Here is a 13,298-nt window from a genome sequence, read left to right on the forward strand (position 1 = left end):
AGTGGAGATATCTACTAGAGGGTGCAGCTCATCCCATCCTGATTTTTATGGTCCACAAGAATCTTACCTATCTTCAGACGGCCCAACGGCTGAACCCTCCTCAGGCCAGGTGGTCGCTGTTCTTTACCAGGATCCTGTTTGAGCTCCATTATCACCCGGCCGAGAAGAATATGAGGGCCGATATCTTGTCCAGGTCTTTCGAGACAGAAGACACCATGGAAATTCCACAGAATATTATTGATCCGTCTTGCATGGTCTCTGTCAACCCCCTGCAAGTTGGGGACATTCCTCCAGTGAAGACTTTGTGCGCCTGGCTGACATAGGGAGAATCCTATGCTGGGGACACTCCTCTAGCATGGCAGGTCACGCGGGGACCCGTTAGACCCGAGATCTGATTGCCCATCATTTCTGATGGCTCACGCTGCCCAAATATATTATGGACTTGGTTTCTTCCTGCTCAGTGTGTGCAGCTAACAAGGTCGCTCACTCCAGACCTGCTGGCCTGCTCCAGCCATTGCCTGTGCCCGATGCTCCCGGGCAGCATATAGCTATGGACTTTATCACTGACCTGCCTCTCTCTGCTGGATGCAGTACTGTCTGGGTGGTGGTGGATCGATTTTCGAAGATGACCCACTTCGTTCCTCTGACCGGTCTTCCTTCTGCTCCTCAACTGGCCAAGCTTTTCATCCAAACACATCCTCCGCCTGCACGGCTTGCCGCAGCATATTATGTCTGATCGGGGGGTTCAGTTCACCTTGAAGTTCTGGAGAGCCCTCGGCGGACTCCTAGGTGTAAAGTTGGACTTTTCCTCGGCCTACCATCCTCAGTCCAATGGTCAGGTCGAGAGGATCAATCAGATCTTGGAGAACTACCTACGCCACTTCATTTCCAAGCAGCATGATGACTGGGTGCAGTTGCTCCCATGCGCAGAATGCTCATAAAATAATCACACCAGCGAGTCCACAAGGAATACACTGTTCTTTATTGTCTATGGCCAACACCCACAAATTCCTCTCCCGGTGCCTGATACGTCCGAGGTACCAGCTGCTGACACTGCTTTTAGGGACTTTCTGCAGATCTGGCATCACACCTGATCCTCCATCCTGCTGGCGGTCGACCGCATGAAACGGAAGGCGGACAAAAGGAGAAGAGAACCTCCTCAGTTTCTTCCTGGCACGAAGGTCTCTCTGTCCTCCAGGAATATTCGACTGAGGGTGCCATCATACAAATTTGCTCCCAGGTTCCACGGACCCTTCGAGATCCCATATCAGATCAACCCTGTCGCCTACAAGCTTCGGCTGCCTCCTACCCTCAAGATCCCCAACTCCTTCCATGTCTCCCTCCTGAAACCGGTGGTTCTGGACCGCTTTACCAAGACTCCTAGCCCTGCAGTTGCCTCCAGCGGCCCTTCAGACATCTTCGAGGTTAAGGAGATCTTGGGCACCAAGAAAGTAAGAGGAAAGACTTTTTATTTGGTGGATTGGAGGGGGTTTGGACCTGAAGAGAGGTTCTGGGAGCCAGAGGAGAACCTCAATGCTCCTACCCTTCTGAAGAAGTTTCTCTCTTGCTGTGGCACCAAGAAGAGGGGGCGTAAGAGGGGGGATACTGTCATGTCCATGGCCGCGGGCCGTCAGGCTTACTCACCTCCTGACAGCCGCAGCCATGTCTGCGAGCGCTGGCCCCAGTCTCCTACTCAGGAGACACCAGCGCTCACTTCCGCTCACCTCGGCCGGGTCCCGTAGGGTGCGCGCGCATGCTCGTCCCCGCTCTTAAAGGGGCAGCGTGCGCACCGGACTTTAATGTAAAATTAGCCCATGAGTACCCTGGACTATAGGAAGGGCCCAACCCCTTTCTTCCATGCCTGAGCATTGTTTGTCGTATCCTAGTTTGTCTATGCAAATGGTCTCCTAGTGTTTTCCAGTTCCCAGTGCTCCCCGTACCTGTATCCTGTATCCCGTGTTATCCTGGTCAAGTGGCGTCCTGTGCTATAGTCGTGCTGTGCTGTATTCCACACCTGTCCTGCTACTCCACGCCTGACGTCTACCTGCTGCCTAGTCCCAGCCGAGCCTGCCTTGCAACTGTCCGAGCTGCCACAGGTACACTATACGAACTATACACTGTGACCTGCGCCTGTTGGCCAGCTGCCATACTGTCAATGCGGTACGGCCCAGTAGGTCCACGAACCCAACGTGACACTGACTTAAGCCCATTTTGAGTAGGTACCATTTATAATGACTCTGTTTTTTGTCCCTTAACCAATTCTTTACCCACGTGCCTCTGTAGCCTTGTGGGGATACAGTTGAAAGAGATGGGTGGGATATGAATACCACTCTACATACTCAGCGTGCTCCAGGGGAGTCAGTGTGTTGGTTCACCAACAAATCCCTTTCCAATGCGAGGAGGTGGATAAGGATGGTCAGTTTGTATGTTTACTATGTACGGTTTATACTAAATTGATTATTCTGATCTCTGTATACATCCCACCCCTTTTTCTAGTTGAGTAATACATAAGATTGTCTCATTTTCAGCTAGAATGCCTGGATCTCCTATTCTTCTTCTCAGAGATTTTAATAATGTACCTGACTCGAATTGGGATAGGTGTCGGGAGGGTGTATGGTTGGGAGTACAGAATGAACTGCTGTTACAAGAGCTTGTCTCATAGATATGTGGTGGCTAGAGCATCCTAATGAGCGTCAATTCTTGTGTTGTTCGACCACATATACATCCTTATCTAAGATTGATTTGGCCTTGGTAATCACGCCCTAGCTGGACCACTTTTGAATCCCTATTGAATTACTTTAGTAGACACTAGGTTTGCACGATGCATAGGGGGACCCCTCTTTGATCGCATCACAGGGAATCGATGTGACGCTATGAAGGGACATACCATATATGGATAGACAGCCCAGGGTCCATGTTTCCTGCTATTATGGCATACTTAAGAATGCCTTAACAACTGACTGCCTGTGTACTATCAGTACACAGGCTAATGTGCTGGCATATAGATATATGCCAGTACATAAAAGTAAAAAAAAACAAAATTAAAAAGTATTTAATTTAAGAAATGTAATGTTAAATAAAAAATATCTGTAAAAAAAAATACACAAATGCACATTTTTTACAATGAACATCATTAAAATATAAGCCCCAAAACATAAAATAATATACACATATTTGATATCGTTCTGACCATAAAAACCTGCACAACAAATACATCTATTTATAATGATCGGTGTATGCTGTAAAACAAAAAATCAAAATTGATATAAATTAAACTATACAGTAAATGTACCGAAAAAAAAAGGCACCTTTACAAAGTACAACTCGTCCCGTAACGAACAAAGTCTCATACAGCTATGTAAAGAAAAAAAGAAAAAAGTTATGAATGCCAGGATGCAAAGGAAAAAATAAAAAAATTATTCTGTCCTCGAGTATTGTTGGGTATCGAGAATCGCAATACTACCCAATGCATCATATCGAAGTCCAAATTCTGGTATCGTGACAACCCCAATAGACACATAGGGTTCAATCGCTAAACAAATTGTGGATTATTTTAAACTTAATGCAGGTGCATCGTCCACTTCTTTTGTGTGGGACTCTAGGAAAGCATTTTTACAAGGGATATTTATACAGTTGACCTGCCAAACCGAATCCAAGTCTAGAGACCTTGATAAAGCACTACATGTTGAGCTACAATTGGCAAAAACTGCCTTTATTACTGATCCTAGCCAGACCCTACTGCCCGTTCTATAGTGTATACAGAGGCGCTGTAGAACAAGCCTTCGTCCGGTGCACCCTCCCTGCATTCTCTTCCCCTCTATATACACTATGGATCAAGGCAGCAGCAGAGCGCAGAGAATGGGATGCACTCTGCTACTTCCCGTTCCATAGTGAGTACAGAGGCGCTTTAGAGTAAGCCTCTGTCCAGCACACCCTCCCTGCACCCTCTTCCCCTCTACATTCACTATGGAACCAGCAGCAACAGAAGGCAGGGTATGTGATGCGCTCTGCTACTGTCCATTCCATATTGTGTACAGAGGAGCTTTAGAATAAGTCTCCATCCGCCGCCGCCTCCCTGCACCCTCTTCCCCCTTTATATACACTATGAAACCGAGTGTATAGAGAGGGTAGAGGATACAAGCAGACGGCACCAGACCTGCGCTTCTTCTCAAAGAGCAGTGTGCACTTTTAAGCCCAGTTCTTTACGCTGATTTTGACGCGGAAACCGCGTCGTAATCAGCGTAAAAAAATGGCTGAAACCGCCTCCCATTGATTTCAACGGGAAAAAAAAGTGGCATGTTCTTTCTTGCCATGGTTTCGCCTCTGACCTTCCATTGAAGTCAATGGGAGGCAGAGAAAACATTTTTCGTTATTTTTTTTGAGTAAAAAACAGCGAAAACCGAGCCAAGAAAGTGCAGGGCCTAACAGCTTGTGCGCCTGCTGTAAAGAAACTACAGGTTATTATAGCTCTTAGAGTATGTTCACACGGAGTGTTTTCAGACGTTTTTCGGGCCGTAAACGTCCTGAAAAATGGCTGTAAAATCAGAAGCAGAACGCCTCCAAACATCTGCCTATTGATTTTAATGGGAAAAATGGCGTTCTCTTCTGACAGGGTGTTTTTTTACGTGGCCGTTTTAAAATATGGCCGCGAAAAAGAAGTTCATGTCACTACTTCAGCTGTTTTTGGAGCCGTTTTTCATAGACTCTATAGAAAAACATCTCCAAAAATGGCCGTAAAAAACGCAGCGAAAAACGCGACTTTGATCAAAAAAGTCTGAAAATCAGGAGCTGTTTTCCCTTGATGTATTTTCAGATGTTTTTTTATTTTTTGTGTGCACATACCCTAAGGGAACGTGGATAGGTAAGTATGTATGTTATTATTTTTCTATTAGGTCCGTACATATGGGGGCATTATACTGTGTATGGGAGGGAGGGGGTATTATACTGTGTATTTATTATACTGTGTATGGGAGGGAGGGGGGGGCATTATACTGTGTATGGGAGGGAGTGGGGGCATTATACTGTGTATGGGAGGGAGTGGGGGCATTATACTGTGTATGGGAGGGAGTGGGGGCATTAAACTGTGTATGGGAGGTAGGGGGGCATTATAATGTGTATGGGAGGGAGGGGGGCATTATACTGTGTATGGGAGGGAGGGGGAATTATACGGTATATGGGAGGGGGGGCATTATTCTGTGTATGGGAGGGAGGGGGCATTATTCTGTGTATGGGAGAGAGGGGAGCATTATAATGTGGGGCAGCTATTGGAAGCATTATGTTGTGTGAGGGCAGCTATGGGGAGCATTATGCTGTGTGTGGGCAGCTATGGGGGGCATTATACTGTGGGGGGCAGCTATGGGGGGAATTATACTGTGGGCCAGCTATGGGGGCATTATACTGTGTGTGGGAAGCTGTGGAGGGCATTATACTGTGTGGGGCAGCTTTGAGGGGCATTATACTGTGGGGGCAGCTATGAGGGGCATTATACTGTGGGGGCAGCTATGAGGGGCAGTATACTGTGTGAAGAACTGATATGGGGGGCATTATACTGTGTGGACGCAGCTATGGGGCGTTAAACTGTGTGGGGGGAATGTATGTGGGCATTATACTGTGTGGGGGCACCTATAGGGAGCATTATACTGTGTGGGAGCAGCTATGGAGGGCATTTATATATATTAATAGACCACTACATTCCTTTTGCTAGCAAACCCATGTAACAGGTTTTCTATACTAGTGTGTGTGTGTGTGTGTGTGTGTGTAGGTGGGCTCACACAATTTGATCAAAATGTGCACTAAGAACCTCACTATTGTAAGTAGATTCAGCAGCAATGCATATGCATTTATTTATAGTCTTTATGTGGCATTAGTGTTTGTAGAGTGCTGTCGCTGTCGCCATTTTTGGATATTGTATTGTTTTGCAGTCTTAGACTTCCTTGCACCTGTAAACACGTTTTGTTTCATTTTGTTGGAATGTGCTGATCAAATTTTGTTGTCTCTTATGTATTGCATATATGTGGGGTTGACTGCCTCCATTGTTGATCTTCTCCTTCCATTCTGCCGTGGATGATTTTAATAATTAGTTTAATGCTGGTTTCTATCATTCCCAGGTATAAGTAGGCTTAGTCCAAGTTCTGGGGGTAAGAGCAGCATAGGGACCCACCTTATAGAGGTCGCCTTGTCGTGGTGGGTGGGCTCACACAATTTGATCAAAATGTGCGCTAAGAACCTCACTATTGTAAGTAGATTCAGCAGCAATGCATAATTATTTATTTATAGTGTTTAGGTGGCATTAGTGTTCGCAGAGTGCTGTCGCCATTTTTGGATAATATATCTATCTATCTATCTATCTATCTATCTATCTATCTATCTATCTATCTATCTATCTATCTATCTATCTATCTGTCTGTCTGTCTGTCTGTCTGTCTGTCTGTCTGTCTGTCTGTCTGTCTGTCTGTCTGTCTGTCTGTCTGTCTATCTATCTATCTGTCTATCTATCTATCTATATATATATATATATATATATATATATATATATATATACACAGCCCAGCAGCACAGACGGCTCTGCGCAGGCAACTATGGGCAGATTGAATATTGCATACATCACTGGCAAACATCACACACAGTAAGTAAATATATATATATATATATATATATATATATATATATATATATATATATGTGTGTGTACGTACGTACATACATATATAGACTATCCACAGTCCAGTAGCACAGATGGCTCGGCGCTAGAAACTATGGGCAGATTGATTAGTGCATACAGTACTGGCTTTCATCACACACAGCAGGGGCGTAGCTAGGGGTGGGCAGGTAGGGCATGTCCCCCGGGCGCAACTAAGAGAGAATGTAGGGGGGCGCCGGGCCCACCTACCATGAGTAAGGTTGAGCTCCTGGCTTCAGGCTGCAGATTTCAGCATTGTGTGGCGGCAGCAAACGAGAGTCCACCACACAGATGATGTAGATATTAGACCAGTGTGCTGGAAACCTCTCTTGCTGCATCAGGCAGGACTTGTTTCTCCACCCTGCATGTCCCTTCTCTGCTCCAGCTGTTCTATCATTAGCTGTCAGTAGTCAGGGACGAGCAGGAGGGAGGAAGTCTGCAGAGACAGTAAAGTACAGGCAGAGAGCAGGTCAGGTAAGTTCACATCAGGCTCTCCTGTCACATCAGCTGAAGCACTGATAACAGAGCCTGGTGTGCACTCTTCCTGACCTCCTATCGGGGCAGCACTGTATCTGCAGGCTCTCTACCCCTCCTCCTGACTACTGAACTCCAGGCAACCATCACTGCTGATCTATTAAAAGGCTCCAAGTTCTTTAACAGACTGTATGTGAAAAGTCCAGCTACCTACAAAAGGTAAGTGTTTGTGTGTGTACTCTGTCTATCTGTGTATGTCTGTATCTATCTATCTATCTATCTATCTATCTATCTATCTATCTATCTATCTATCTATCTATCTATCTATCTATCTATCTATCTATCTATCTATCTATCTAAATCTGCAACAAATGTCAAGTCCCAAAAAAATAACCCAGTATTTTTTTATATTTTAAAATAAAGACTATACTCACCTCCCGTGACGCTCTTGTGGCAACACATCCCTGGTCCTCCTGATGTTCTCTGTACAGCAGCCAATCACAGGATGACAGCTCTACAGAGACCAGGGAGGTGAGTATAGTCTTTTTGTTTTTTATCTTAGCTGGTTTCCACAGCACGATTTGGTGCAGATTTTCTGGCAGATTTCCCTGCGAATTCTGGGTTGAATTTTCTGCAGAAAAATGTGTACATACCCTAAATGGACACAAAAGTTACAAATGCTCCACTAGTATACAGTTTTATGCCAACCAAAAACAGATGCAACCCCCCCCCCCCCCAAAAAAAAACCATATACGTCAGCACAGTGTGAAACTGCACAGCAGTCTTTGCATACATTATACTGCATGGGGGCATCTGTGTTGGCATTGTCCTGTATTTGGGCATCTGTCTGGGAATTATACTGCATGGGAGAATTTGTGTGGGCATTATACTGTATTGGAGCATCTATGTGGGCTTTATACTGTATGGGTTCATCTATGGGGGGCATTATGCTGTATGGTGACAGCTATGGGGGCATTATACTGTGTGGTGGCAGCTATGGGTGTATTATACTGTGTGGGGGCAGCTAGAGGGCCGCATCAGTTTTCCCTCTTTGTGATACTTGAAAGTTGGAAGAAATGGAGGAATCCCCAGTCAAAGCGTTACCGACGCTCTTCCTGGGGATTCCGCTCCATATATGGACAGTGACGTCAGGGGCTCCTCTAGAAAGCCCCAATGGACTATGTACAGGGAGGGCGGGGGGTGTAGCACTATTTAGAGGAGGGTGTGTGTGGCACTATCTACAAGGGGTGGGTGTGGCACTATCTACAGGGGGGCTGTGTGGCATTATCTACAGGGGCGTGTATAATGCTATCTATATGGGGGTACTATCGACAGGGGGGTGTGGCACTATCTCCAAGGGGGGGATTGTGAACTATCTATAAGGGGGCTGCGTGGCACTACGTACAATGGGAGGTGTGTGGCACTATCTACAGGGGGGATGTATGGCACTATCTACAGGGGGGTTTGGCACTATCTACAAGGGGAGGTGTGGCACTATCTACAGGGGGCTGTGTGGCACTATCTATAAGGGGGGTGCATGGCACTATCTACAAGAGGAGACTGTTCATTATTTCACCATATATATTCTCATTAGCCTCACTTATACAATCTGTTTAGTCAGGCACTGACATCTTTATTTACTTTCTTTTAATTTATTATGTTAACTACTTTATATAACTATATCGCTTATAAAATGTACAAATGGTTTTATGCTCGCGTTACATTAAAAAAAAAGATGACATTTAAGGTAATGGTTAAGGGAAAGTGTTTCGGAGGGGGGTCGACAAACTGAATCTTTGCCCCAGATGTTGGAAAACCTAGCTACGCCTCTGAGCTACACAGTATATATATATATATATATATATATATATATATATATATATATATATATATATATTTATTTGTGTGTGTGTGTGTATGTATATACATGTATAGACTATTCACAGTCCAGCAGCACAGATGGCTCGGCGCTGGAAACTGTGGGCAGATTGAATATTGCATACAGTACTGGCAAACATCACACACAGTAAGACACGTCCCTAGCAACTGGCCAGAATCTGGAAGTGTGAGAATATGTGGACTGTTGCACAAGGAAAACAGCTGCAATAAAGGTACTTTGAAGTGAAAAAAATTAGGAGTAATGTATTCAGTGACATAATAGCAGTTTAATTTTTTATTTTTTTGCGACAGTTTAGGCTTTAAGTAAAACCATTACAAAAATATAATGAAGACTTGAAAAAGATGATGGATGTAATATTTACTAACTGCAGAGTATTTGTGCTTGGTACAGTACATTTTTCCCTGAGACAGCAGTGATACGGGGCTCGATGTGTAATGTAATATATACCTGTCAGGTCTGCTTCTGTAGTTTTCATCGTACCTCATAAGATTGTACTGTGATGTAGAATGTAAGTATTTCGATGCTATAATTTGGGGGGACTATTCATCTTCCTTTATTCCAGAAACTTGAAGATTGTTTAAATCTGTAAATTAACAAAGTATCCTAAATGTGAAAAAAAAGTATGTCTTTGATGTGTCCCTTTATGTCAATAGCACTGGACCGTTCATATATATTCACTATGCATTTTTACTGTAACTTTGTGTGTGTGGGGGGGGGGGTACTGTATTTCTTTGTTTCTTTTTATTTGGAACTTGAAAATCAATAAAAATATTTGATTTAAAAAAACAAACCCATAGGGGATAGTATAGGTAAAGCCCAGAGAGTAGAGATCTACTGCGTTCAGTCTGGCATCTAAAAATAAGAAACCTCCACCTTTCAACCTGGATTCTGAGAGGTTCGGGTTAACACATTCAGGACGCAACCATTTTTGGGATTTTCGTTTTCATTTTTTCCTCCCCACCTTCCAAAAGCCATAACTTTTTTATTTTTCTGTCAAAAGAGCCATATGAGGGCTTATTTTCTGCAGGACGAGTTGTAGTTTTTGTAGTTTTTCACGGCACAATTTATTGCACCATATGATATATTGGAAAATTGAAAAAAAATTATTTGTGGGGTGGAATACGAAAAAAACAGCGATTCCTCAATCTTTTAAAGGGGTTTAGTTTTTACAGCTTTCACCATACAGTAAAAATGGCATGCTTTAAGTTAATTTATATAGTTTTACCACCTTTACAAGGAAGAAACTAATTGTTAAAAATAACATTTGTGTTTTGTCATTCTGAGAGCCATAACTTTTTTTATTTTTCCGTTGATTGAGCGGTGTGAGGGCTTATTTCTTGCAGGCTAGATGAGACATTTTGATCACTTTTTATTACATTTTTTGTTTGATATGAAGTGACCAAAAAACAGCGATTCTGGCATTTTATATTTTTTCTTTTTACGGCGTTCACTATGCACGTTAAATAATGGTATATTGTAATAGTTTGGACTTCTACAGATGCAGCGATACCAATTTTGTATATTTTTTTTATTTTTTACATTACTTCAGAGGAAAAATGGGAAAGGGGTGTTCTTTGAACTTTTAATTATTTTTTTTACACTACTAAAAACTATTTTTTACACATTTCATTAGTCCTCCTAGGGTACTATACACTGCAATACTAATGTATTGCAGTATATTGTCATTTTTACAGGCTCCTGTTAAGCTTAACAGTAGACGAAGAAAGGCACCCCTGGGCTACCATGACAACCATTGGTTCCCCCGATCGCGTTGCGATCGGGGGAACCATTTAGGCGCCCCCTCTTCCTAATATCTCAGATGCTGCAAATGTGCTTGATCACAGCCTCTAAGGGGTTAAATGGCCAGGAACAGCGCGATCACTGTTCCGTTAGTCCCGGGTGTCAGCTGTAAAACACAGCTGACACCCGCTGCGTACGGAGCAGGCTCAGTGGGTGAGCCTGCTCCAAACATCACCCCCCACACCATGACGCAATAGTACATGGTGGTGTGCAAAGAGGTTAAGGAAGGAAACATCATTGGAACCAGTCATCTTGACTTTACTGAAAAGTCGCAAGACCGTTATTAAAGGGCGAGTATAATTGTGGTGTTCACCGGACTAGTGTCACCCTCTCTTACAACCTCTTTTATACTAAGGTCACTAGGGTTATGCCGAGCTCCCCTACCCTGTATTAACTCTAATCTAATTGCTTTGCTGCTAAGTAAGTGTGGATGTACACGGAGATTCAAGACACAATGGTATAATAAAAGCACAGTATAGTATCAGTATACCCCAATGCACATAACAAGTTAATATGTATTGAGTACACTGACACTAGACATGGCACAGTATTATTAACAAGAGATAAACAGTACTATACTATACCACCACGCATTTATCTAAACATACATATAAGTTGCAATACACACACACTATTTCTGTCCCACTCCCCCCGAGCTCTAACTGTCCCTGTACACTATAGGGTTAGAGACAAGGTATGTGAAGGATAAATACCAGGGGAGTTGGTAAGGGGTTAACAAGGGGAAAGGGTTAATTTGCAGGGCTAGGGTGTACTAGAGTAATACCAGGGGATATGCAGGTAAAGGGTTAACCAGCTAGGAGTTAACCAGGGGGAAATGTGCAGGCAGGTGGGAAAGTATTAACCAGGGGATGGTGTAATGTGCAGGGCTAGGATGGGGGTCAAAGGGTTGCTTTTTGTATAAGGGATGGGGTTAATAAGCTAGCTCGTGGTCTAGGGGTTAACTCAGGGGGAAATGGGGCACCAGCTCATTGTATAAGGGGAAAGGATTAATCAGGGGGAAAATGTGTGTGTAGGGGGAGAGGGTTAAATGTAGCCGCTGCTACACATGGATAATTAGCGCTCGTTGTCCAGGGGAATCGGTGGTGGAGTGATGCCATGCCAGGTGCAGGAGTGATGAGGAGGACGTTGGTGGAGGGGTGAACCGGGGAGAGAAGAGCAGGAGAGGACGTCCGTTGGTGTGGGCGAGCAGGGACAGAAAGAGCGAACGTACCGGCACAGAGCTATTTAAACCCCGCCGGTACGCTGGGGTTGGGGTCAGAGCTTTCGGTTTCATTGGAGTTCTGGCTATATTACATATTTAGGGATTTAACTGCCATTGGATCCAATTTCCTTATGCTCATTAAATTTCACATCGATTGTAGCCTCCCTCGTGCAACTCTTAAAATCTTGGCAACCTTATAAATTGGCCTTTTCGGGATGCTGTCATTTAATTAAGAGGGTTGCGTTCCCCAAGTTGCTATATACTTTTCAGACGCTTCCATTGCTACTCAAAAAAACTGATATAAAATCCCCTCTAAGGCATTTAGAACATTTATCTCCATACAGGCATGGAGACAGATAAGGCAGTTAAGCAGAGTAGATGGCAAATGCTTCCTTTTCCTTCCATTTTGTGGTAACCCACATTTCCTGGCGGGAAGGCTGCTAGTGTTATTCAAAGTATTATCTACCCAAGGCTGCCACCTACTTATGGATTTGGTGGACGAGAAATGTCCTGTTTTTCCCGTTGAAGAAGCTTGTCTCATATTTCCAGCATTTGTAGATTCCCAATTAGTTTTTGTACAGGCCCGTAACTATGTTTCTCAAACTCTAGCTTAAATAAAGATTGATTCTTTAGAATCTTGTATAAATGTATTTTTTAAAAGAGCGAGGACCCAACTTATTTCCATTAGTTCTATTTATAAAATCAACAAACCTTCTATAGAATGGGATATAATTGCAACAGGTCTCCCACACATACTCTCTCCCTGCAAGAGATTTCTCTAAATTTCTCCAGATACGTCATGCACTGACTACTCAAATGCCCTGCAAACTTTTCCTACACTAATTTACTAATTTTTCTCTTCAACTAATCCCAACTTATGAGGCATTTCCATGTTTTATACACTTGTATCACAACCAAACATTGTAGTTAAACCTTCCTATATCCTCAAATGGGAACAAGACAAATATCTATAGACATGGAGGAATGGTTTGGTGCTATTAAAGCTCTGAAATCCATATTCAGAAGTGTCAGGATTCTGAATACACATGACGTCCAGGCTGGATTTAATGTGTATTCATTATCAGGACACTTGATTAACGTTAATCTCTGTGTATGTGGCTGAAGATCATGTTCTAGTAAGAACGCGATTCTGCTGTGTAAATGCATGGAGAGGAGTGCATGATGCCGATTGGTCAGTGTCATACACTCCTCTGTACAACGCC

General features: G+C 43.6%; 1 protein-coding gene across 2 annotated transcripts in view; it reads left to right on the forward strand.

Annotated features, from left to right (window-relative positions):
* LOC142652837 (carboxymethylenebutenolidase homolog) overlaps nt 1-13,298 on the forward strand; it is a 159,792-nt gene that overhangs the window by 40,638 nt on the left and 105,856 nt on the right. Inside the window, exon 1 of one of the 2 annotated variants that reach the window (XM_075828525.1) lies at nt 9,182-9,264. The exons of the other annotated variant lie outside the window; for it this stretch is intronic. The gene's annotated coding sequence lies outside the window, so the exon portion shown is untranslated. Of the gene's footprint in view, nt 1-9,181; nt 9,265-13,298 lie in introns of those variants that run through there. 2 annotated transcript variants of the gene reach the window in all.

Source organism: Rhinoderma darwinii, chromosome 5 (genome assembly GCF_050947455.1).
Source record: "Rhinoderma darwinii isolate aRhiDar2 chromosome 5, aRhiDar2.hap1, whole genome shotgun sequence".
Classification (NCBI taxonomy): Eukaryota; Metazoa; Chordata; class Amphibia; order Anura; family Rhinodermatidae; genus Rhinoderma; species Rhinoderma darwinii.